The 27876-nt window shown below is 38.5% G+C and overlaps 1 protein-coding gene across 1 annotated transcript in view; it reads right to left on the reverse strand.

Moving 5' to 3' along the window:
* LOC117069847 (formin-like protein 18) overlaps window positions 1-27876 on the reverse strand; it is a 166459-nt gene that overhangs the window by 115657 nt on the left and 22926 nt on the right. The gene's annotated exons all lie outside the window — the stretch shown is intronic.

Here is a 27876-nt window from a genome sequence, read left to right on the forward strand (position 1 = left end):
ATATAATGTAGACTTGTTTCTAAAGAAGGGCATAGTTTTATGGTAGGCAGTTTGTTTGGAATTAATCCACATATAAATAAAGGAATAAATGACTAGGAAAAAATTACAAGAAGTATGAGTGGAAAAACATATTAACTGGAGACACGACTTTCCCTCCTTTTTTAATATATATGTTTTGCATAACAGGAAATCCCTTGGTTTATTTTTAAAAGGATGTAGCATACATGCTTAAAGAAATAACCATAATCTGCTCTTTCATGAGAATACAGATAAGACCTACCAAAATTCCTAAATACTATATTTTCTGGAAAGTTCCCAGCAATCACAAAGATGGCCTAGTATGAACAAAACTAACACCATCAGAGAAGAGCTACCATGATCTTTAAATTCATAATCCCCATGTATTCTATGATGTGAGGTGAAGCTTCTGAAGAGTAGGATATTCCCTGAATTAGAATGGCCCTTCTCTTCTACTTTTGATAAACAAATCCAACCTGATGTTTGCACAAGAATGATAGTTTCTGTGCACCCAGGCACTCTCCTTTAGATTTTTGGCAACTGTTCTCTCTCCCTCTGGTTTATATCCGAGTTTTGAGGACGGTCTCCCTCCCTTTCCTTCGCCTATTATTCTCTAGCCATTAAACACTTATCAGCTCTCTATCTGACTGAGGAAATCTGAGCATGGTTACATTCAGAATTAATGACGTGTTTGTTTATATGATCAAAATGGATGTAAATGTGCTCTATTCTGCAAAGAAAATTGAATACTTGGATGATATGGTTACGTGGAAATGATAGTAGTATGTCATTTTGTTTGAAAACAGAGCCAGGTTAACTGTTACTGTATAAAAAAGTCCTTATTGTTTTCTTACAAAAAAATCTGTAAGAGAAGTCTTTTCAGATATCTATGTATTACATGGTAAACAAGGCATATTGGTATCACTATTACCCAAGAAACAATGAGAGCCACAATCTGATTGATGCAGAGGACATTTACTTAGATACATCCAAAACCAGAGATGGACAGAGAGGAACAATTATTGGAATGCATATCTGTGTCTTTATTGATCCAATAAATTCATAAGAAGGCTAATCAATGAATTAGTAAACCTCATGTCATCTGAGGTCATGATTTCTATTTCCACTGTTCATAGATTTGAGACTATATAGCAAGGGAAAAAAAACTTTCAGGAGGTCTAGGTCCTAATTCTGACTTTATGACCAATTAGTTCTATAGTATTGGGCAACTAATTAAGTTCTGTTGGATTCAGTTTCCCCTTTGCAAAATTAATAGATTGTACTAAGGAACCCCTAAATCACTTCTGGCATTAGTACTTTAAAACGAGCATGAGTGTTTCTGTGTGTGTGTGTGTGTGTAAAACTAAGACATTCTCATGTCTTTCTATACAAAAGTTCCATATAAAAGCCTTTTCTCCATGCCTAACAATAAAACTAACACTAAGTAGCCCAGTAACCAGTGACATTTTCAACTTGTCCATTTGAATTATAAACAAAACACTCTGCAGATCTTATTGTTTCAGAGAAGCCTTCAGTTTGTAGGATATAGGAATGGAACAGCAGAAAAAGTGAGGTATCCATCTCTCAGTCAAACCAAAGTTATCAACAAAATTAGGTTGACATAAATGACAAAGATCTTGGAGCTGCCTGTTAAAAAACCTCTGGCAGGAAGAAGTGGGAGCTATGCGCTTTCCCCGGAAGGTCCTTTGCAACAAAAGTGGACAGTTTGTCTTGAAAAATTACTTGTATACTTCCAAAGTCGTTTATATAACCAAGTGAAAATATACAGAAGTGCTCTAGCTACAGAAAGAAACTACATGAATAATGGAGGCAATTTTCCAGATATGGGGTCAGGGGAACAGAAATGCTGGATGTTTGACTCACTCAGATTGGCATTCAAACTGAGTGATCCATACACTCAATTCCTTACTGCAAAAAGAAGATCCCTGTGTTCTTTAGGGCCTTAGAGAAAGTAAAGAGAACCATGCCAGCCAAGAAGCACTTTAAAGTGCAATAAATTTTCCTTTTGAACTAAATGTACATAAGAACTTGTGTGGTGGACACAGATATGCTACTGCTATAATAATTTCTGTTAAATGCCCTAAAAATGATGCAACGTGCTTCTTACTATTGCAGAAATACTAAAAGTTTATCCATCATCCTTGTTCTTTTCTTTTTTCTACAACCTCTAACTCAACTAGGTTGCTGAAGGCCTCGGGAGCTTCCACTCCAATTTGTCCACTGGAAGGTACCAGATTAGCCCTAGGATTAATGAACTCTCGTCAACACCTATATGTACTTCCCTCCTTGAGAGGCACGGTCAATATCCCCAGGCACCTTCACGAATTAATTGATCTACCACTGAGTTAGATAGAGAAGCATCATGTAGGAGAGGGACGAGGGAAGAGAGAGGGCAGTTTGGAAGTACTCCCTTATCAGAGGCATCGCCACGCAAGTAGGCAGTCACATCCTCCTCCAAGATGACCAATAAGTTCTCAGACTCAAGGGGCGCCACCCAGTCTAGAGTGCATAGAGTCTTCCTCGTGTCCAATGAGGGAGCTGGAGGCAATGTGTTCCATTTTTTACATAAACGTAGCTCTGAGGGGCACGTAAGCTGACGTTGCACTTCTGAACCAAACTGAAGCTGAGGTAGTCCCTGAGCAAAAATAAATACAACTAGGGGCTTCTGGAAAACAGCTTAGAAGTTAGAGAAGCTTGGATTTTCTCTTTTATTTTAAAAACAACTGCCTTAAAAAAACATTTATATTATCCTTGTTAAAGTCCAATAATTAGTATCCTAAGAAATTGTTAGCCCAGGCAATATGAAGAGAGGAAAAGTTTGGTTGTTTAGGGAAATATTAGTTAATCTGGGTGCTATAGGTAAAAGATACACTTCTCTAAGTAGTAGGCTACTTTGTCTGATTTATTCATCCTACATTATCTTTTCAGTCAGAAAGTGGAAAGAGTTGTTTTAGAAGCCTTGCCATCTTTGTTATTGGCAGTTGGACAACAGTTTTGGTATGTGCCAGATATAATTTCTCCAGGTTTTATTCTACTCACTTTTGTTTGAAAACCTTCAGACAGCGAACTGTTATACAATGAAGTATATCAAAAGTTCTGTATAAAAAGTAGTTTTGTAAGAAAATTATTCTACATGGGACAACTAATCCTTGCCCTTGACATATAACCTGAAAATGCTTGTCTTCCACTCTTTGCTTAAGCTGTTTCTTCCATCCAGATTGCCCTTTTGATGATATTCAAGGCTGCATAAACAAATCACATGATTAATTCTATCATTTATTCATTCAACAAATATTTATTGAAAGTATACTATGAGCAAGGTACAGTTCTAGATGGTGGGGGATGAACAAGACATAAAAATTCCTACCCTCATGGAGCTTCTATTCTATTGGAAAGAGATGAATATCAACTTTAAATGGCAGTAGCTAGATAAGCCTAGGTGACAGGAAGTCTGTGTTATTCTTCCCCTGTTGAAGATCCATCTCTGCCATCATGTCCTCTCCCCTTCCTCTCATGACCTCCCATTTTCATTGACCCATTGCACCACACTAGGTAGCTAAGGAAGAGGGTGGCCTGGAAACCCAGGACAGGAAGCAAGAGAAGGAAGACATGGTTAGCCTGTGCATGGGTAAAGCTAACTGAACCCTATATGTAACAGTTTCCCCAGAGCAATGGCTGGAGTAAGAAGTGGGGCCCAGATCATTTGAAGTAATGTACGAAATACATCTGATACAGCTACAGAAGTGGTGTTTTAAGGAACAGGAAACAATCAATTGCATCCAATGCTACTAATAAGATGAGGACCATCAGCAACATTGGAGGTCATGGTGACCTTGACAAGAATAGTTCTGTAGTGATGGGAGCCGAAAGCTGATTCATCCACCTAGTCTCACTCCTCCTCCAAATGGCTATGAGAATATAAAACACAAGATAATAATCCCATCAACTTCTGCCACATAACCTTCAAATCTACCTTGGCAATCATCCTTTGCTTTTCCCTTTGGTTTCAAGGGAGGAGGCAGTTTTCTTCATACGGGTCTAAGGGTTATCCTGCCCTCTCCCAGCTTCTCAGAATCTTCAGCCTCTTCAGTATTCACTTTTCCACCTAGGTATTCAATACGTCCTTCTCTGTCGAGTTTTTTCCATCCCGAAGCCACCAGAGAACCTGATAGAGACTGCCTTCCCAATTTATGAACAAAAGATGTGGAATCCATGAGCACAGGAAGCATTTCAACATGCTCAAGTCTTCCCCATCTCCACATTCCCTTCCAGCTAATACTTTATTTCCCATACCCTTCTTACCTTGAAAGAGCTTCCAACTTCACTGTTTCTATATTCTTACCTCTCCCTGTCACCTCCTTGCTGTCTGCCGTCTACCTCCACCATCACACTGAAACTGCTCTTGCCAAACTCATCAATGATGTTGTTGCTGCTCTGCCCAAAGAATCTTCCCTTCCGTCTCTTTCTAGATCTCTTTGTGGCACAAGACTCCTCTGACTATTTCCTTCTTCCTGGTACACTTTGTCCATTTGCTTCTTTGACATTGGGTTCTCCTGGCTTCTGTCCTTTTTCTCTGCCCTCCTTTTCTCACTTCTTTGAAGCCTCTTCATCCTCTGCTCATGCATCAAGGGCTGGTGTTTCTATCCCTAGCCTTCTTTACTGCTGACTCTGGTTTTCCTCTGGTGCACTCGTTCCCTCTCCGGGCTTTCATTACCTGTCCACATGTTGATGATGCCCGAATCCGTATTGCCAGCCCAGCCCTCTCCAAAGCCTAGCGGATATTTGCACTTATAGGTCTGGAACACCCCCTTTTTTGAGACAGGGTCTCATTCTGTTGCCCAGGCTTCTGGAGTGCAGTGGTGCAGTCATGGCTCACTGCAGCCTGGACCTCCCAGGCTCTGGTGACACCCCACCTCAGCTTCCCAAGTAACTAGGACTGCAATTGTGTGCCATTACACCCAGTTAATTTTTAAATGTTTTGTAAAGACGGGATCTTGCCATGTTGCCAACACTAGGCTCAAGTGATCTGCCTGCTTTGGCCTCCCCAAGTGCTGGGATTACAGGCATGAGCCACCATACCTAGCCTGGACCACTCCTTGAATTCAGCTTGACCCAAACTGAACTTGAAACTTTGTCCACCTTCTCTTGGCAGACCTACTTATCCTGCTGAGCTCCCAAGTAATAAAGCTATCCATAAACAAATCTTGTCAACTATAACCTCTCAATTGCTCTAAGACCTATTCAGTCCCTCCTAAGTATACAAGCAGATTATATTCTGCAGTCCTGTGCCAGTACATTTACAGTTGTTGGAGCCAGCATCCATTTTGATTGGCCAGTGACTCTAGAGCACTGATTGCTAAATATTATTAATATCACCTCTGTTTATCACCTCTTTCTCAGTAAAGGCTGCCACCAGGTATTGCTTGGATTGGAGCATGCTACTTACCTTTAGTCACAAATTCATTCACTACTCATCGACCAGAGTCATGTTTCTGAAATGCAAATTTGTTTACATCTTTGTCTTACATAAAACCTGTTGGTGGCTCCTTATAGTCTAGATATCTAAAAAACTCTCTATTTTGTTTTTCTTGGACTGGCTGCTGGATAAATGGGATTCAGCCTTCAGGTCTCAATTCAGATGTCAGTTCTCCTGAAATCTTTTTTGCCCCCTCCCCACCCAAATCTTGGCTGCCCATCTTCTCTCATAGCATGCTGTACTCCTTGATTGAGATGTCCTTTCTGGCACTCTCTCCTACTTTACCACGTATTCTATCTGTAATCCATGCTGCTAAGCCTTTCAGCCCCACCATTCCAGTGACACCACACATGTCAAGGCCACCAGAGTATCACACCCCGTGATGAGTCTACTATTCTCATGTTCCTGGACTTCTCAGCAACATCTGACACTGTCAGTCACAAATTCTGCCTTGAAATCCTGTGGCTTCTAGAACCACAATGCTGTCTTAATTTTCTCCTGCCTCCTTTATAGGTGACTCCTGGTCTTTTACAAGGCCTCTTGGACTTGCTATGCCAGTAGTGGATTGAGTTGGTAGCCTCCAAATGATATGTTCATGTCCTAACCCTAATGCCATGCATAAAGTTAATATGACCATTAACTTAATTGTAAAAAATGTCATAGCAGGTGTAATTAAGTTAGGGATCTCTAGATTAATCATCCTAGTTTATCCAGGTGGGCCCTAAATCTAATGACAAATGTCCTTAAAAGAGACAGAAGAGAAGACATAGATACAAAGGAGAAGGCCGTGTAAAGATGGAGGCAGAGATTAGAGCTGTGTAGCTACAAACTAAGGAATGTCTGGAGCCACTAGAAGCTGAAAGAGGCAAGGACGGATTCTCCCCTAGAGCCTTCAGAGGGAGTGTGGCCCTGATGACACCTGGATTTCTGGCTCCTAGAACTGTGAGAGAATAAATTTCTATTGTTTTAATCTACCAAGGTCATAGTAATTTGTTACATTAGCCCTAGGAAACCAATATAATGCTCAAACAGAGTTTTTAATTTCCTCTCCCAAGCCATTTTCTTCCGGGTCTTCCTCATTTCAGTCAAGTGTGCAAAAATCCACACAGTTCCTCAGGCCTAAAACCATAGGAGTTATCTTGGTTCCTCTCTTTTTCTCCCACTTCATATCCCATGAATCAGCTTTATCCTCTCTATTTAAAAAAGTTACCCAAAGCCTGATTACTCCTCATCCAATCCACCACTACTACACAAGTCCAAGCTACTCCTCATCTTTCTTCTAGACTGTTGCTTCAACATGCTAAGTAGTTTCTCTGCTTCTTCCATTCTTGAACAATTCCAGCCAACTCTTAAACTCAGATCCCATCACATTCCTGATTAAAACCTTCCAGTAGCTTCCCAAGTTCTTGGACTATGGACTCACGGGCCCCAAATGATCTGGCCCCAGCCACTGTCCAGCTTCCCCTCCACTACCTCCCTTTTAGTCACCTCTTGGGCTGCCTATCTGTTCCTCAACATCCCCATGCTCCTCCCTCTCACTGGCACTTGCCATGGCATCCGGGTCTTCTCTGGCCAACTTCTCTCACCAGTTAGATCTTTCCCTTCCAGAGCCTTTCCCTAGCCATCCAATCTAAAATAGCCTTCCACGTCTTTTCATCATCTACCCTGCTAAACCAATTTATTTTCTTTGCAGCATTAATGACCTAAAATTGCATTATGATGTATTTACTTGTTTGTTGATTATCTTCCCTACTAGAATGTAACATCTGTGAGAGAAAGTGCTTTGCCTATTCATCAAATAAACCCCAGAGCCTGGAACAAAGCTTGTCGTGCAGTAGACCTTCAATATACCCTCAATATATATTGTCTGAATGATCAGATGAATATATTTTAACTGCCTGCTTACCCTCTCCTTCACTGTTCTGTATTCAGTGCTTATCATAGTCCCTGACTATGTATATCTGATAAACCAATGGGCATATGAATGAGTATTTTCTTGATCACTCCAGCTGGAAGGAATCTCTCCCGCCTCTGAACATATACATGCTATTGCTTTATATGTTGACACATGATTGTGCCTTCATGTCAACTCATTTCTCTATGCCATCTCTCTTTCTCACTATAAACTCTTTTAGCTCAAGATCATGCTCTCTCTCATCTTTATTTCCCACACAACATATTTTGCCATATGTTACAGAAAGCAGCACTTCAATGGATATTTGGTGATTGACTGACTGAACGAATAAATAAATGAATGATTACAAAGGACACAGTCTGGCAACTTGTAAACTTCCACATGCTTAAGGCTGTTCAATCCATTCCTACTTGTCCCAGATTCTCTATAGCTCTCCACCAAATCCACCACTTGAGATATCAGAGGATCAAAAAAACTTCACTTCTTTCCTCTGAGCAGTGAATACAAGAGGCAGCAAGTAGCAAAACACTCATGATACCCATGGGTCTACTGGACTCTTTTTTGGCCACTAACTCACTTAATTTGGTGTAGTTTAGCACATTACAAGATTGTTCAAGAGTACTATAAATGATGTCAGACACCATCAGAAACCACTTCAGAAAATCATTGCCTGTAGCTGGATCAAAAGGTGAACACCTGGAAACTAGCAATGCTAGGAAAACAGAATAAATCATGTTTTCTACTCTACCTCTTAGAGATTTACACCTTTTTGCCCTAAAAGATGTCAATATTTTTAAAAACGTTTAGGCTACTATAATATATGTATAAGTCATTTGTACAATAATAAAACATTTGGGTACCTGATTGAAGAGGAATTATTCTGGCTTCTCTCGCTTCTCTTTGCAATTATTCTGAGCTACTTTCAAGTCATTTTATTTATTCTGGTCATTTATTCAGGTTATTTTAATATTTTTATTGGTACTAAAAGTATTTATTGGTACTACTTTCAACAAGTTAATTAAACAAAGACAACCATATGTATCCAAATAAATAGATAATGATAATGACATTTGAATTTTCAATGGATTATCGAACTTAGAATATTTTTAAATGACTTTAAAAAACAATATGGTAGTATTTAACTGCTTTAAGCACACTAGTTTAGGGAAAATGAAGGACTCAGAACAATAATACTTTTCTATCTTTTTTTTTTCTATCTCAGAGCAAGTTGTAAAAACAGGTTGATAAGACAGCTCTTATGTGAATGATAGTTAATGCATCCCAATTTTAATCCAAAAGCTTATTTCTTTGAGTGTTCAGTCACTCACTAATGCCTACTTTGTGCCTCACAAAATGGCAAATGTGGTCAAAATGACTCTACAAAAAGGAAAAGATAACTTAAACTAAATTATGAATAGATTCAGCCATTGGGCAACAGTGTATGTCTCCACAGCAGCAACTCTTACCAAAGAGACAGCAAAGCTGAGCTTCCTTCAAGTACTGTGAGAAAAAGAAACGAGATGTAGGAAAAATTAAGAGTTTTTTTCGGGGGGGGGGTCACTTTTATAGCTTGAACGTGGTTTAACTGAAATTCTGTGAACTTGATATGCTATTGTGTTCCAGGCTGCAGAGTTCAAAAAGAGATGGTTTGTTTGAAATTATGGCACCAAAATCTGTTTCCACTTAGGATTTTACAAAACAAATGCTTTGGAAATTCAGACAAGGGGAAAGTATGGAAAGAAATAACTTTCCAATTTTATTTTAATATTCAATTCTTGCTACCCAGAGTAATTTGGTCCCAGTACACTGTGACAATCACATCTGTCAAGTCCCTCTTTGACTTATCTCAGTCTTGCACGGAACACACAAAAATGCCCAGAAGGATTTTGTTCTAGAAAATGAACCTGCTTCGCTTTGAGGACCCTTCTTAAAAGATTGTTATTTCATTCAGCTGTTCCTAGACTGAAAATATTATGAACTATATCCTTGGCTTCCATGTTCAAAAAATGTAAAATTACAGAATTAATCAACTGAACAAAAATGTCTCCAAGTAGACAGTTTTGTCTCAAGAAATTTTTTTTCTGCTATATTGAACGGCCTGCAATATAGTGGATAAAGAAACTGTGTGAGTGGGAGCATGTGTGTGTGTTTCTGTGTGTGTGTGTGATGCATGTGTACTGGGGGCTGCTTTGCTGTGGCTGTTTCCCCCTCCCTTCTTTGGACCTGAATGAACCAGGAATGCCTTACTGGAGTTAGTTGTTCTCAGCCGTTTCCTCTGCATCCACACTATGCACAGTCAGAGGGAGCAGGGAAGGGAATATAGAGACCTGTCAGAATGTGTCAGTGGGGAGGGAGGCAGGGTGCACATGCACTTTGAAAAAGTCAGTTCTGGCAAGAATTCATCCTCGTCCTTTTCAGGATCACTACCTTACATCGGTAAAAGCTGAAAGATAAACCTACAAACAGAACGTCTTTTTAGAGATATATTTCCTAAATTTGTCATTCACATATGATCTTCATGATTTTAGACATATTCAAGCATCACTACCTATAAGTTAGTTAATCCTTGCTAGCAAACTTGACTTTAAAAAAATCATAATTTATTTATTTTGTTAAGGGGAAGTTTCTTTCACTATCATACATAGATGTGCTGGTTACATATATATTTACATATTTATTTTTAAAATACATTTATATATTATGTATATATTATATATTATGAAATATGAATATATAATGTATGCATATTATATGTATGATTATTACATTTATATATAATATATATTTTTCTGAAACAGTATGTATTACGTGTATACAGATTTATTTGTTTGTTTTTTATTTTTATTTTATTTTTGAGATGGAGTCTTGCGCCATTGCCCAGGCTGGAGCCCAGTGGCGTGATCTCAGCTCACTGCAACCTCTGCCTCCCAGGTTCCAGCGATTCTCCCGCCTCAGCCTCACAAGTAGCTGGGATTACATGCATGAGCCACTACACCCGGCTTATTTTTGTATTTTTAGTAGAGTAGGGGTTTCACCATGTTGGCCAGGCTGGTTTTGAACTCCTGACCTCAGGTGTTCCACCCACCTTGGCCTCCCAAAGTGCTGGGATTACAGGTGTGAGCCACCATGCCTGGCCTGTTTTTTTATGTTTTATTTTTTGAGACAAGTCTTGCTTTGTTATTTAGGCTGGAGTGCAGTGGTGCAACCTCAGCTCACTGCAACCTCCACCTCCTGGTTCAAGTGATTCTCCTGCCTCATCCTCCCGAGTAGCTGGGATTACAGGCTTGAGCCACTGCTCCTGGCTGAGACATATTTATATTTAGAAAAATATTTGCCACCTAAAAGCCACTCACTTTTGGAAACATTGGTTTGAAGTATCCCAAAGTTGAATGATTTTACAAACAAAGATGAGAGGCTCAGGCACTGACATGCCACAAACCCACTTGTCAGGAGTACATGTAGCTGATGCTTCCTTTCTTTCCTTGGTGACTCTCTTCTCTTTTTCTGTTCCCTTATGCTTCAAATTATTCCAGCATCCCTTCTCACCATCATGTTTTCCTCTCCTTCAACCCCTTACCTTGACACACTCTACAGACACTATATATAACATTTGTTTTCCAACAAAGCGGGGATAACACGTTCATGTCTCCCAGGGAGAGTAAGCAGTCAGTTTTACAAAAGCATGGTTTCACTGTGAGAAAAGGACCCCGATGTCCCCACGTCCTACCTAACTTCACATTCCTCCATAAAACTGCATATTAATTATATAAAGTCACCAAAATATTGGAGACATGAGATCATATTCTAAAAGTAAAGACTCTAACATAGTAACTGAAATAATGAATGGAGGCACAGTTTTTATTACACAATGATAGGAAATACACCTGTTAACAAAAAAAAAAAGAAAGAAAGAAATAAATTCTAACACTGTATTTTATGATTGGGTGATCTAATTTGAATATATGTCCCTGCCAGATCTCATGTTGAATTGTAATCCCCAGTGTTGGAGGTGGGCCTGGTGGGAGGTGTTTGGGTCATTGGGATGAATCTCTCCTGGCTTGGTGCTGTCCTCATGACAGTGAAAGAGTTCTCACAAGATCTGGTTGTTTAAGTGTATGGTTCCTTCCCCTACTCCCAACATACACACACACACACACACCACACACACACACACTTTCTCTCTCTCTCTCTCTCTTGCTCCTGCTTTTGCCATGTGACATACCTGCTCCTGCTTTGCCTTTTTCCATGAGTAAAAGTTCCCTGAGGCCTCTGCAGAAGCCAAGCAGATGTGGTGCCATGCTTGTACAGCCTGCAGAACTGTGAGCCAATTATACCTCTATTCTTTATAAATTATCCAGTCTCAAGTATTTCTTTATAGCAATGCAAGAATGGTCTAATGCAGAAAGGTGTACCAAGGAATGAGGCATTGCTATAAACATACCTGAAAATATGAATGTGACTTTGGAACTGGGTAACAGGCAGAGGTTTGGAGGAGTTTGGGGGGCTCAGAAAAAGATGAAAAGATGAAATAAAGTTTGGAATTTTGGAATAAATGATTGTAACCAAAATGGTGATGGTGATTTGGACAGTGAAGTCCAGTTTGATGAGGTCTCAGATGAAAATGAGGAACTTATTGGGAACTGGAGCAAAGGTCACCTGTGTTATGTCTTAGAAAAGAACTTGGTTACATTCTATTCATGCCTTTGGGATCTGTGGAAGTTTGAACTTCAGAGTGATGATTTAGGATATCTGGCCAAAGACATTTCTAAGCAACAAAGCATTCAAGATATGACATGGCTACTTCTAACAGTATACATTCAGATGTAGGAGCAAAGAAATGACTTAAGGTTGGAACTTATATTTAAACAGGAATAAGAACATAAAAGTTGGAAAAATTTGCGCACTGGTCATGTGGCAAAGAAAGAAAAAGCTTTTTTAGGAGATGGATTCAAGGAGACTGTGGAGCAACCACTTTTTAGAGAGATTTGCACAACTAAAAAGTAGCCATGTGCTAATAGCTAAGACAATGGGGAAAAGACCTCAAAGGCATTTCAGAGATCTTGGAGGCAGCCCCTTCCATCACAGGACCAGAAACCCAGGAAGACTGAATAATTTCATGGTTCAGGCCCAGGGAAACCCTCCCCCCTCACACCTGCACCCCTACCCAACTCCCCCACCCTTCCCCCCAGCTTCACACTGCTCTGCACAACCTTGGGACAATGCTCCCCACATCCTGCCCACTCTGGTTACATCCTCAGCTCAAAGGGCCCCTGATACAGATCAGGCTGCTGTTTCAGAGGGTGCAAGCCATAAGCTTTGGCGGCTTCCATGTGATGTTAAGCCTGTGGGTATGCAGAGTGCAACAGTGAAGGAGGCTTGGCAGCCTCCATCTAGATTTCAGAGGATGTATGAAAAACTCTGGGCACCCAAGCAAAAGCTTATTGCAGGGTTAGAGCCCTCATAGAGAACCTCTACTAGGGCAGTGCAGAGGGGAAATGTGTGACTGGAAGCTCCACACAGAGTCCCCACTGGGACACTGCCTAGTTGAGCTGTGGGAAGGAGACCGCCATCCTCCAGACACCAAAATGGTATATCTACTAGCAGCTTGCAGTCTGTGCTTGGAAAAGCTGCAGGCACTCAACAACCTATGAGAGCTGTTTTGGAGGCCAAACTCTGCAAAACCATGCTATAGAGGTGCCCAAGCCCTTGGAGCCTACCTCTTGCACCAGTGTGCCCTGGATGTGGCACATGAAGTCAAAGGGGATTATTTTGGAGCTTCAAGATTTAATGACTGCCCTGCTGGGTTTCAAAATTGCATAGGGCCAGTAGCCCCTTTCTTTTGACCGATCTATCTTTTCTGGAATGAGAATGTTTACCTAATGCCTATGCCCCCATTGTATCTCGGAAGTAAATAACTTGTTTTGATTGTACAGGCTCATATGTGGAAGGAACTCATTTCCAGATGGGACTTTGGACTGGGGACTTGGGAATTTTGATTGAGTTGATTCTAGAATGAGTTAAGACTTTGAGGGACTGTTGGGAAGCCATGATTGTATTTTGCAATGTGAGAATGACATGAGATTAGCAGGGCTAGGGACAGAAAAATATAGTTTGAATGTCCCCATCAAATCTCATGTTGAACTGTAATCCCCCGTGTAGGTGGGGCCTAGTGGGAGGTGTTTAGGTCACGTGGGCAGATCCCTCATGGCTTGGTAGTGTCCTCATGATAGTAAGTTCTCATGAGATCTGGTTGTTTAAATGTATGGTACCTCCCCCTCAACTCTCTCTCTTGCTCCTGCTTTTGCCATGTGCTGTGCTTGTTCCCACTTCGCCTTCCACCATGAGTTAAAGCTCCCTGAGGCCTCCCTGGAAGTCAAGCTGATGCTGGCGCTAAGCTTGTACAGGTTGCAGAACTATAAGTCAATTAAACTTCTATTCTTTATAAATTGCCTAGCCTCAGGTATTTCTTTATAGCACTGCAAGAATGGTCTAATACACTGGGCAACTGCCCAGCCTCCCATTTTATTTAATTTGAGCATAGAAAATTATGGCTGGATTTAGAAATCCAGGTACAAATACAGAAAAAGAAAAAGAAGAGTATCATTTATTTCCTGTGTTTTTTCTTAATTCAGTTAGAAATGGTTAAGTGAAGAAAACAGAAATTTTTTGTTTTGATTTTTAAAATGAATGACCCAAAAGATATGTCAAAAGCAAACTGTTTTAAAGCACTTAATACTTTTAAACTTAACATTACTTCTGCTTGGTAGGTTCACTGACACTTTGATGATATGATGCATAATACAGAAGGTTTTAGTAGCATACAAGGATCTTATTTTATATAAGACCTAAATAAAATATTTTGCTCATGACAAAAATTGTGATTCAATCAAAAGACAACTGACCCCACCCACTCTGGTCTTATGTTTCCCCATTTGTAAAAGGAGTGGGTCCAATGAGAGGGTCTTCTAGCCCCGTTCTAAATCTAAAAATTTATAACTCTGAGATCCTGCATTTCCCAAAGATATAAAATGCTTTATCTTAGTGTTGATCAGGTAACTAAAGAAGCAAACACGGCCGGGTGCAGTGGGTCAGGCCAGGTGTGGTGGCTCATACCTGTAATACCAGCACTTTGAGAGGTCAAGGCAGGCGGATCACCTGAGGTTGGGAGTTCAAGGCCAGGCTGACCAACATGAAGAAACCCTGTCTCTACTGAAAAAACAAAATTAGCCAGGTGTGGTGGTGCATGCCTGTAATCCCAGCTACTCGAGAGGCTGAGGCAGGAGTATTGCTTGAACCCAGGAGGCAGAGGTTGCAGTGAGCCGAGATTGCACTCCAGCATGGGCAAAAGAGAGAGACTTCGTCAAAAAAAAAAAAAAAAGAAGAAAACACAAGTTAAAATATTAGAACAGTTATATACTTCTGAGTTTATTAACCAAACGCACTAAATAGTTGTGTATTCACAATTTCCCTATCTTAAAATTATCTAAGAGTCCAACATCCAGCCTGGTTAAGTATCATTTTTGTATTTGTAATTAAAAATAAAACAACTACTCAATGTTATCATGTACCAAAATTGCATGTCAGGAACAAAATGTTAGTGAGTTGAACTGTAGTCATTGCATGTGTCATTGCTTATTTCAGTGCTTGATTCTAGAATGAGACAGAGACATATATGGCTCCATATCTCTTCAAAATTTTTTTAAAATGGCATGTATGTCTTTTTCTGATTTGATGTAAGGCTTTAATGTTGATATGCTATTTTATAGGCTCCTTAAACTTAAAAAAAAAAAAAAAAAAAAACTAGTCCAGATAAAAAACAAACTATATGTCTAAGAAGTTTAACCTGAACAAAGGCTGAGAGGGAAAAAACCTTCAATATTTTAGCTGAAAAATGGCAGATTAGTTCATTGAGTTCTAACCGAGACTGAAATCCAGCATCAGTTTGGGGTGGGATAAGGTAGGTAGGTACAGATGTTGCAGGTGGGCCTACAAGAGCCTCTTATGGCCCAGCTGAGGTCTCAAAACTTTTTTACTTTTGAGATAATTTCTAAAAGAGATTACATATTCTGTATTCTATTTGTGTTAAAGCACTAATTTATAAAATATCATTTGAAATACACTAACATTTAGGAAATCTGATTTTGTAATTTGTTCTTTTTTTTATGTATTCAGAAGCCTTGAGAAATGTAGCAGATTTGATGACTTGATTGTGGCTTCATTATTGGTTTCTAGAGCTGCTTATTGGTTATCGACAGAATCTAAGCTCCATGGAACCTGGGATGTTTGTCTATTTCACTCATTGCTGTGTCCCCAGTGCCCAGAACAGTCCCTGGCACGCAGCAGACACTCAAACAAAATTTGGTTAATAAATAAAGGAAATTAGTATATTTGTGATTTCTGTTTGCAAAATGTCCATTCTGGAGTGAGAGAGGGGACTTTGGGAAAGCCTGCAGGAATTAATTGATAAATAATGTAATATTTCAATCTTTCTATGGGTTGGCCTCAAATTGTGTTCTGATCCATTCTTTAAAACAAGAAAAAGTGAATAAGCAAATACCCAATAAAAGCAGGCAGCGGTAATAGATAATACAAACGAGGATACAATTTTTAGTTACTTCTCAAATTCTCTCTCTCTCTCTCTCTCACTTCAGGCTGTTTATATTGGGCAGAAGAGGATGGATGGATGGATGGATAGATGGATGGATGGATGGATGGATGGACGGACGGACAAATAAGTAAGATTGGGAAAGGCTGACTGCTTTATCTCCCCTTTAGAAATTTAATAATTATAGCAATAATAGCTAATACAAGGCATACATGGTGCTTATCTTGTTGTGTCAGGCTCTGTTCTAAGGGCTTTATATATGTTCTAAGATATATATCAATGCAAGTAATTCTCACAACTACCCTGAGAGATATGCCCTATTTCTGGCTCCATTTTGCAGATGAGGAAATTGAGGTGCAGACATATTAAGTGACTTGCCCAAGATCACACATTTAGTCAGTGGTGGAGTCAAAAGTTAAATGACAGTGGGGTCTCCGGAGTCCACACTCCTAACCACTTTGGTATACTGCCTCTAAGACTCAGCAAAGAAACATCTTTAGCTCTCTTTAACCCACTGTTCCCAAAATTATTTGGCCACAATGTACCAATCAATATCTCTAGAACATAATTTGGCAAACACAGAAGCATGATATTTCTTTGGTTCCTTACAAGTCAAAATGTCTGACCTTGTAAATAGGGGAATGAGTTATAATCAGAAATGTTCTCCTAATTTTAGGAAAGAGTTAGCATGAATTGAGTTTGAATTCTCAGCTTCCACATGCCATATAACTCACCTATGAAACAAGAGAAGGAGGCAAGATATTCTTTGCTATTTCTTAAAAATGAAACAGCTTCTTTGGTTGATGTTCGTGAGTTGCAAATCAAACAAAACTATGTACAAAAGTACATAGCTGGCAAAACGACATGACAAATGATACCATGAAGTTCATGAGGAAAGAGAGTTAAGAAACGTTCCATTCTCCAAAGTAATTGAAACCTAGGCTTTACCATTCACTCATGAACCACTCCAGCTGAGAGGTTCTTCTCACAGCCACCAGCAGGCCCTGAGTGAACCCTGGTGCAAAGTCTAACATAGAACACTGCTGTGTTGTGCTTGCCTGCATAGGCCCTCAGGAAGGGGAAATAGGTTTGGCTAAGTAAGGATATATTTCTTAGGGCGGTAGGAAAGACAAGCTTGCCCGTCTGAGAGGCACACAATCCAGGTCTGCCATACAGAAGAGGGAGCTTTGAGCATCTTTATTTTAGCTGCACTGTGACTTCCTGCTCCCATCCACCAATATCAAGTTTAAGGTGGGGAAGGGTGTCAGGTGGGAAAGACAGAAGGGCAAGACCCACAGGTAGAAAAAGAAGCTGCCAAGTCACTCCATTCTCACCCCCTGTCACCTGGGGTGGACATCAATGGCAGCTTTGTCTTAAACAAAAGCTTTGGTCAAGCAAAGGCCTTTTGCAATATGCCGACAGCTTTGGTTTAGTTTTACCACTAATCAGTGCTGAATGGAACATGGATTCAATACATTCTCAAAAGGAAAGGGCTTGGTAAGCAGAGGCTGTCTGGGTTTTCTTTGGAACTTTTTTATTAAAATTCTGATTATTGCTGAGTCTACAAATCAGATAGTAACAGAATCCAGAATATATGGCCATGCTTTATAATGCATAGCATGTGAACTATCTTTCAAACCATGCTCTTTTAAATAATAAGTAGAGGAAAACTGGCTTTTAATTATTTTACTACTAAGTTCTAAAGTTGATTTTACTAAATATAACTTTTAATGTTATTAACATAACTTTTGAACAAAGGAAATATCCTATGTTGATGACTGTAAAGAATCACACGCATATCCATTCTCATAGTCTTCCAAAGTTAAAGGTACAATATGATATACATCATTCAAACACATAATGGAATCCTTGAGTGGTTCAATGGATGGCTTGAATTAATAAAAACATAGGGAAATTATTCTTTAAAACCATGAATTCACAACTACAAAGCCTATTTTTGCTTTGCTATTATTAATACAATAAGAGGTTTGACTTTGACCCTGAAATCATAAATGTGGAAAACATTAACAGTATTATACTGACATGTCAGAGCCTCTCTTTTTCTGTATGAAACTGAGGCTTCTGATAAGTTTGAAGGAGTCCCTATGGCACCAAATAAAGCTAAACAATTTATACAGCCTAAGATCAAGGAGGTCTAGCGAACCAAAAGATCCCAGCTCCTTGATAAAAGGAAGCCTATTTGAAATCACTGGCAATTATTAACGTTTTAAAACTATAATTTAAGAAATCATTCATGCTAAAAATAAATACTAACCTTTTGGAAAATCTAACCTTTCTAATAATTTATATAACAGACTTCTCAAAAGCATTTCAGACTCATATTGATAAAAATGTGTTCATATTAACCTAGCCTTTTTCCTTCAACCATGATAAATTTAAACTAAGAATGAATTAGAAGGCTGCAATTGTCTTTAATATAATAGCATATCTATTAAAATAAACTGTCTTTTGGAATGTTATGGTTTTTTCCCAGAAGTATTTAATTCTTAAGATTGGGTTTTGGTAACAAAATAAGATGGGATTTTTGTCTTCCAGATCATCACTTAGTCTCCTCTGGGGTAACAGAGCAGCAGTTTGTTATAATCTGTGAGTTCTGCAGGGCTACTCTGTACATCCCTACCAGGGAAACTGCTGTGGTGTCACAGATTACAGTGGCAGACACATGCTGCCTTTCTCTTGCTTTCGATCTGGATAGACCAGTAGCCATGAGCCATGCTTGAGATGGAACATACTCCAGAGATAAGCATATAACAAACTGGAGTAGCTAGGAAGCAATTGTCACTGGTTGTGATACTTCAAATCAGTATTCAAGTCTAGCTTTCCCCAAGTGGGATAACAGGCCTTTCGCAGCCTGCAAAGAACATGCATGAATCTGAGTGCCTATAAGTATTGTTGACTACAGCTTGGTGGTTCTTTGGGCGTCATGTTTTCTTAGACTTTCTATTGAAATTACCACTTTGGTAAAGCTTGCACCATAAACTATATTTCCAAAAATAGTTTTTGTCAGAGAAATAAAGCAAAAAAAAAAAAAAAAGCCATTGCGAATCTTAAGAGGTCATTCCTTTTAAGCCTGCTTAAGTATAAGCAATTTAGAATATTTAAATGTAATGATATTTACAAATTATTAGAATGGACATTAATCCTGTTTAATCTTTAGCGACATTATGGAGGCAGTGCTCCATCAAGAGAAGGAAAGTACTGAGACCATTTTTTAGCTGAAAATGTCAGTCAATGAAGGTGAGCTGTCTCCTCAAAACAACAAAACACAGTTTAAATTGATCTTCAGACTCTCAAAAATGATGTTTTCATTTCAAATATAAGTATGGTTACAATAATTAATGTGTTCTATTGATTTGCTTGATAACTGTTAATGTACCCCATGTTCCCAGGATAATCTGAGTCCTTTTGAGACTCCATAAATGGAAGTATTTTTGAATATCATGAGCTGTAGTTGATACCAATTTTTGGTGTCCTTTAGAGTAGCTTAGTATTCCCAAAAGACTGTTTCTCAATTTGTGTTTGGCTTAAACAATTGGTGTTTAATTTAACTAAGGAAAACCTTAAACTTAAGTTTGGGTTGTGGCAACACAGAATGAAATGGGATTTTTGTCTTCCAGATGAATAGCCATTAAGTTCAGCTCACAAATTTCTTTAGTCTGCATATAAGTATAGCAAATGTTAATAATTATTTTTAAGTGGGCTTTTAATAATGTTTGGTCTCATTAATTAAAAACTTTAAAATATTTAAACTTTGCTTATAAATTTAATATATTCTATATTTTTTAAGTACTTCAATTATCTATATTATAGAAACTGCAGCAGATACTTAAGAAGCTGTTTTATATCTTGTACATTAAACTTAAATACACTGAAGTTCTCTTAAATGGTCCAATATTGTATATGAGTTTAGTACAATTTCAATTTAAAATCTCAAGTCTAAATAAAATGATAAACCATCCCTAACTGAGGAGATGCCTGGTATAGAGCTTTCTATTTTAAAATGAAGACAATTCTGAGCAAATCAGGACAAACTGGTCACCCTAAGTCAAAATCACACAATTAGAAATTTTCAACTGAAGTCATAAGACTGTCATTCCAAAAAGACAAATTTGTAAAATAAGAAATATGAACAGGCACATGAAAAAATGCTCGTCATCACTGGCCATCAGAGAAATGCAAATCAAAACCACAATGAGATACCATCTCACACCAATTAGAATGGCAATCATTAAAAAGTCAGGAAACAAGTGCTGGAGAGGATGTGGAGAAATAGGAACACTTTTACACTGTTGGTGGGATTGTAAACTGGTTCAACCATTGTGGAAAACAGTATGGCAATTCCTCAAGGATCTAGAACTAGAAATACCATATGACCCAGCCATCCCATTACTGGGTATATACCCAAAGGATTATAAATCATGCTGCTATAAAGACACATGTACACATATGTTTACTGCGGCACTATTCACAATAGCAAAGACTTGGAATCAACCCAAATGTCCATCAGTGACAGACTAGATTAAGAAAATGTGGCACATATACACCATGGAATACTATGCAGCCATAAAAAAGGATGAGTTCGTGTCCTTTGTAGGGACATGGATGCAGCTGGAAACCATCATTCTCAGCAAACTATTGCAAGAACAGAAAACCAAACACCGCATGTTCTCACTCATAGGTGGGAATTGAACAATGAGATCACTTGGACTCGGGAAGGGGAACATCACACACCGGGGCCTATTATGGGGAGTAGGGAGCGGGGAAGGATGGCACTGGGAGTTATACCTGATGTAAATGACAAGTTGATGGGTGCTGATGAATTGATGGGTGCAGCACACCAACATGGCACAAGTATACATATGTAACAAACCTGCACGTTGTGCACATGTACCCTAGAACTTAAAGTATAATAAAAAAAAAGAAGAAATATTAACAGCTTTCTTCTTAACCCCCAACTATTATTATTTCCATTTTAATTATTGCAATCCTTCCTATACTTAATTCTAAATCTCCCCAGAGCTAAAATATTCTTACCCACTAAAGGAAACCTGTTACCATGCCATGTAATTTAGGTCACATGTGCATAGAGATTTTGGCCCACATAGGGACTAGACTTGTTAAAGACCCTGATGAGTTTCATTAAACTTTGTTTCATGGTTGAAATGTCACGCACTTCAAAATATGAAGGTGAACTCAACATCACTAATCATTAGGGAAACGCAAGTCAAAACCACAATGAGATATCACTTCATACTGATTAAAAGGGCTACTATTAAAAAAACAGAAAACGTTGGCAAGAATGTAGAGAAATTGGAACCCTATGCACTGTTGGTGGGAATGCAAAATAGTGCAGCTGCTATGGAAAATAGTATAGCAGTCCCTCAGAAAATGTAATTACCATATGATCCAGCAATTCAACTTCTGGGAATATACCCAAAAGAATGGAATTAGCTGGGTGTGGTGTCACATGCCTGAAGTCCTAGCTACTCAGGAGGCTGAGGGAGGAGGAGTGCTTGAGCCCAAGAGTTTGATGCTGCAGCATGCTACGATTGCACCCCTGCACTCCAGCCTGGGAAACAGAGAGAGATCCTGTCTTTGAAAAAAGAAGAAGAAGAAGAAGAAAGCCAAATCTCCAAGAGACATTTGTACAGCTATATTCACAGCAACATTGTTCACAATAGCCAAAAGGTAGATGCAACTTATTTGTCCAGTGGTGGATGAACGGATGAGCAAAATGTAGGATATACACTCAATGGCCGTAAAAAGGAAGGAAATTCTGATACATACTACAACATAGATGAACTTTGAGACATTATGCTAAGTGAAACATCATTCACAAAAAGACAAATGCTGCATGATTCCACTAATGTGAAGTACCTAGAGTAGTCAAATTCATAGAGACAGAAAGTAAAATGGTGGTTGCCAGGGGCTGGGGATGCAGGGGAATGTGGAGTGTTGTTGTTGTTTTTTTTTTTTAATGGGTACAGAGTTTTAGAGTTGTAAGATGAAGATTTCTGGAGAATGGTTGTACAACAGTGTGAGTGTACTTAACACTACTGAACACTACACTTTAAAATGGTTAATATGGGCTGGGCACAGTGGCTCACACCTGTAATTCCAGCACTCTGGGAGGCCGAGGCAGGCAGATCACCTGAGGCCAGGAGTTCAAGACCAGCCTGGCCAACATGGTGAAACCTGTCTCTACTAAAAATACAAAAATCAGCCAGGTGTGGTGGCATGCGCCTGTAATCCCAGCTACTCAGGCAGGTGAAGCAGGAGAAGCACTTGAGCCCAGGAAGTGGAGGTTGCAGTGAACCAAGATGGTGCCACTGCACTCCAGCCTGGGTGATAAAGTGAGACTCCATCTCAAAAAAAAAAAAAAAAGGTTACTGTGGTAAAACTTATGTGGCATGTAGTTTATCACAATTAAAATATTTTTAAAAATTACATTAAGAATAAAAAAGTTTGGTAACAACAAGTATTGATGAGGATATGTAGAAATTAGAACTCTCTCAAACATTGCTAGTAGGAAGGTAAAATGGTGCAGCCACTTTGAAAACTAGTTCAGTAATTCCTTAAATGATTAGATGTAGAGTCATCATATGACCTAGCAATTCCACTACTAGGTATATACCCAAGAGAAATGAAAACATATGTTCATGTAGAAACTTATACATGAATGTTTATAACAGTATTATTCAGAATATTCAAAAGGTGAAAACAACCCAAATGCTTGTTAATAGGCAAACGGATAAACAAAATGTGGCATACAATGGAATATTATCTGGCTCTAAAACCTCAGGAACAAACTTCTGGTTTCCGGTTCTAACTGGAACCTGGTTCCCAGGTTCTAAAAGTGGAGACAGAGAAAAATCCCCCTCATGCTTCTGGCAGGGGGAGGAGAAAAGGAACTATTTTGGAGTATGCAGAGCACTCTGTTCTTCTTAATAAGACCTGCCCTGAAAAGAAACTGTTTTACCAGAGCCTAACCAACCTAGGTGCAGAGAAATGCCCAACTCCAGCCCCCTCTATGGCACCTACGGTTGGGGAAGTTTGGCAGGGTTACTGGGAAGCATTTGTGAAGTTCACAGCCCAGGGACCCGGGCTCACTAAAAGACCAAGGCTGAATCACACATGGTACTATAGAATGCTTTCTCTCCCCTCCACACAGTATCGTCACATTACTAAAGGCTTATTTACTGGAGTTCCTTGTACCCAGTACATTATCTCTAGTTTTCAACAAAAATTTGCAAGGCATACTAAAAGGCCAAAAAAAGAAAAGAAAGAAAAAGAAAAACACCAAAAAAACCCCCAAAACATAGTTTGAAGAGATAGAGCAAACATCAAAACCAGACTCAAATATGGCAAGAATGTCAGAATTATCAGCCTGGAAATTTAAGACAATTATGATTAATATGCTAAGGGCTCTAATGGAAAAAGTAGACAAAATGCAAGAGCATGTGGATAATGTAATCAGAGAGACGGAAGTTTTAGGAAAGAATCAAAAAGAAATGACAGAGGGCAAAACACTGTGACAGAAGTGAAGAATGCTTTTGATGGGCTCATTAGTAGACCAGACATGGCTAAGCAGAGTCTCTGAGCTTGAGGATGTATCAATACAAACTTTCAAAATTGAAGAGCAAAGGGAAAGACGACTGAAAAAGTGGAATAGAATATCAAAGGATGGTAGGACAACTATCAATGTAACACATGCATGATGGGAATAGCAGCAGGAGAAGAAAGGAAGGAATGGAAGAAATATTTGAGGCAATAATGACTGTGAATTTCCTTGAATTAATGTCAGACACCAAACTACAGATCCAGGGAGTTCCAAGTACACCAGGTAGAATACATGCCAAAAAGAATACACCTAGGCATATCATACTGAAACTGCAGAAAACCAAAGATAAATAAATCTCAAAAAGAAGCCAGAAAAAAAAAAAAAAGGAAGTACTGATACGTGCTACAACATAGATGAACCTTGAAAACGTACTTAGCGAATAAGTTAGTTACAAAAGATCACATATTATATGACTTCATTCATTTGAAGGTCTGGAGCAGGAAAGTTTATAGAGGCAGAAAGCAGATTAGTGGTGACTTAGGGCTGGGGGGAAAAGATGCAGTGATAGGGGACTGGTAGCTATAGGGTATAGGATTTCTTTTTGAGGTGAAAATGTTCTAAAACTGACTGTGGTGATGGTAGCACCTATCTGTGACTATACTAACAACCACTAAACTGTGTATTTCAAATGGATGAATTATATGGTAAGAGAATTATATATCAAAAAGGCTATTAAGTTTTTTAATGTGAAAGTAGTTGGTCTCAGAGTTCACATTGCCTAGTTCTTTGTCTACTCACGGAGACCTGTAACTCTTTTCCAGTTTGAACCCTTGCTTAAATTTTGCGTGTCTTTGACTTTTAGGATGTGTCAAATTCTAAAGACCTTTGGCTCTGATGAAGGCCTTACATTTGCGAATGTATTTTCTATCTGACCTGATGAAATCTTGCATTCTTTCATAGTTTTAGGACCATCCAGCCCTTAGGAATATTTAAAATGATATCCAAAGAATTCTGGAGACCTCTTCTAGCTTGTCATCACCATACGCAAGACCATTCTACTGCCAGCTGTGATATTGGCGAGACTATGACTATTCCTAGCTTCTATGGCTGAATAATTTATAAATAATAAAAAGTCTCTGAATCACCAATTTGCCAAATTTATAAAATTTACTAAAATTACTTGAAATCTGATGATTTTGCCTAGCATAAAGTTTATGTAAATTGATCACAGGGATGGTGATTTATCAGAGATGTTTTTTACAGCTTAATAGGAGAGTTAAATTTGTCAAAAGCTAGAGATCATAAAACTATTCAGTCTTATGAATAATATTTAATATTCAGGAAAGGAACCAAAATTTTCAGCAATTCATAATAAATCAGTACATAGGTACAGGTAACTGCAGGATTTATGACTTTTAACTTACATAAGAATTTTGTAGTTCATACTGTTATGAACTGAACTGTGTCTCCTCCGAATTTGTATGTTGAAGCTCCAGTCCCCAAGGTGACTGTATTTGAAGACAAGGCCTTTAAGAAGGTAATTAAGGTTAAATGAGCTCAAAAGAATGGGGGTCTCTAATTTACTAGAACTGGTGTCCTTATAAGATGCTGAAGACACATCAGAAATGCTCACACAGAGAGGAAAGACCATGTAAGGAGAGAGAGAAAGCAGACCATTCACAGGGCTGCATGGCAGGCATCACCAGGAACCAACCCTGCTAGCCCCTTGAACTTGGACTTCCAGACTCCAGGAACTATAAGAAAATAAACTGTTGTTTGAGCCACCCAGTCTGTAGCATTCTTTTCTGGCATCCTAAGCAGACTAATACACTACCAATTTTTCAAAATGATTTTGATGCCATTTTCTATTTCTACAGACTCTTTAGCATTTTTTAAGATTATTTCACCAATTTCCCAAGTGGTATAGCAATTTCAACTTATTGTTTTTAATCAGTTAGAGGCCAGAATTGAATTCGCAATATGGTAGCTCCTGTATCTTTCTAGTTATTTTACATTTGTGTCTTTATTCATCTTATTGCATTCCTCAGGGATTTGCAACAATTTTACTCTTTCTTGCATAATTCTTTATAGCTAATGTATTTCAAATTTGAAGTTCTATTTGCAGTAGGTATGGTAATCCCTTCTCAGAATCTTCATTTCACTGCTGCGTATAGAACATGCTATCAAGAAGACATAGCCCCTGTTATAAAGCAAGATTTCAGCAAATTGTGTGGCTGACTGTTCAATAGTTTATCAAAGTGTTGGTTTTAGTTTAGCTTTAGTTTTGCTGTATTCTTTTCACTCTAGTCATTTGTAGTGGACTTGTCAGTTCAGTTAAATGTTAAGTTCATGTGCATTTAATATTTGAGACATTGGGCACTTCTCAAATGTTTAAAATGTGCATAAAAATGTTCATATTGAATTGGGTTGATTAATTGGTAAATTAAGAAAACTGCAGAAGGCTGGACTAAAAATATGTTGGAAAAAAAAAACCTATCCCATTGTTTATAAATCATTAGACACTGAATACAATTACATTTGTAGTTGAAAATATTCACTTCAAAGTTTTTGATTTCCCAAAGTCAGAGTATGATAAAACCTGTGATAGTCTAGCTTGGCTAGCCACCAGGCTGCAGAAAACTAAAGCTCAATGAAAGCTTTGGGAAAAAGTCCCTATGAGTGTTGCAACTATCTCATGCATCATGGTTACTGATTATATCAGACAACATTAATGAAAGCAATGTGATTTTCAGCAAATTACTCATTCAACAAATGGATTTTCCAGCAAGTTGATTTTCTCCTCTCCCTTTTTGAATATATGTGTGCCACAAATACGCATCCATACGGAAGTTTAAGCAGTAAGGTAAATGCATTCAGGATCTGTGAGTTTTTTATGACATGTTATTTCCATAGCTGAAACAGAGGAAACAACCCTCTATCAACTGAGATGATACATTTGCCATCTGAAGAGACAACTATCAAGTTTGCAAAGTTTTTAAGCTTAACTGAGGTTACTAGTGACAAATTTAATCTCATTGGAAACCTTTTTTGGTGTTCTGTCCTAACTAGAAAATGGCTTTATTCAGCTGGACATTTTAAAGCACTTAGAAAAACAGCTACTTGACATTTAACATTTTTCCCTCTTGAAAACAAATTTATCTTTATAAGAGTTTGAAGTGATAAATATACTGAATGTAAATGATTACTTCACATGATTATCCACCCTACTCCATTATGTGTAATAAATACATGTTTTAAATATTTGCTCCTCAAGGTCTCTTCTTGAACTTAAGCATAAGTTATCTAAACAGTTGAAAAAAGATTTATAGTTAAGAAGAGGCCTATATGTCAAGGAAAGTTTATGATATGTTCTATAATAAATTAGCAATAAATGGATACAGGTGACTGTGGAATTTATGACCTTTAATGCTTTAATACTGCACTAAAGAAAAACTAATTATTAAGGTCCTAAAGGGTAATAAAAGAATACCATATACAAATTGTCAAATTAAGCCATTAGTGCTAGGTATTTGAGGTAGGTGCTTTTTATTGTGGCTCAGCTGGAGAGGTAGATGCAAATAAATGCAAGGAAATGCAACCCTATCAAGTAGGAAAAAAGCAACAACAGTCAGGCTTTCCAGCTGAAACTAAAGGATTCCTTCTCCATTTTTTCCTGCTGCTTAAAAATAATCATTCTTTCAGCACTTTAGTAGAAGTGCTATTTTTACTGCAAAAAAGAATAATTTTATTAGATTCTCACATGGCATTTGAGTATTTTCTCCCAAGTGCCCATGAAGATGCTTGAATACAAGAGGTCCCAGCAAAAGTTATCTGACAAAAAAATCAAATTTCAGTTACTTGCAGGTTTTAGAACTGTCCTTTCCGTAAGGAATTGCAATTAAATCACTAGTTGTAGTGAGGCATCTCCACTTTCATCTTTAGTTTTTCATAAGAAAAAAAAGAACTCACCCGTTTATTCCTAATTTGAACCTCACCAGGAGGTAGATGAGTTTATTTCCTAGAGGGAAGAGGCTATTGTGAAAGTCAGCCTCTAAAGTGATCTTCCAGTTTCCAGTCTTTCACCCTTCTAATCCATTCTCCACACTAACTCCAGAATGGTCTTTATTGTCTTTATTTTTAGGGGAAAAAATGTGATTATATCACATCCCTACTTAAAATCTTTTGATGGCCTCCAACTGCTTAGCCCCAACTCCTTGGCAAGGCGTTTGTTGCCCTTTGTGATCCAGCCCCCACCTATC

The sequence above is a fragment of the Trachypithecus francoisi genome, unplaced genomic scaffold (genome assembly GCF_009764315.1).
Source record: "Trachypithecus francoisi isolate TF-2019V2 unplaced genomic scaffold, Tfra_2.0 Contig01579, whole genome shotgun sequence".
Classification (NCBI taxonomy): Eukaryota; Metazoa; Chordata; class Mammalia; order Primates; family Cercopithecidae; genus Trachypithecus; species Trachypithecus francoisi.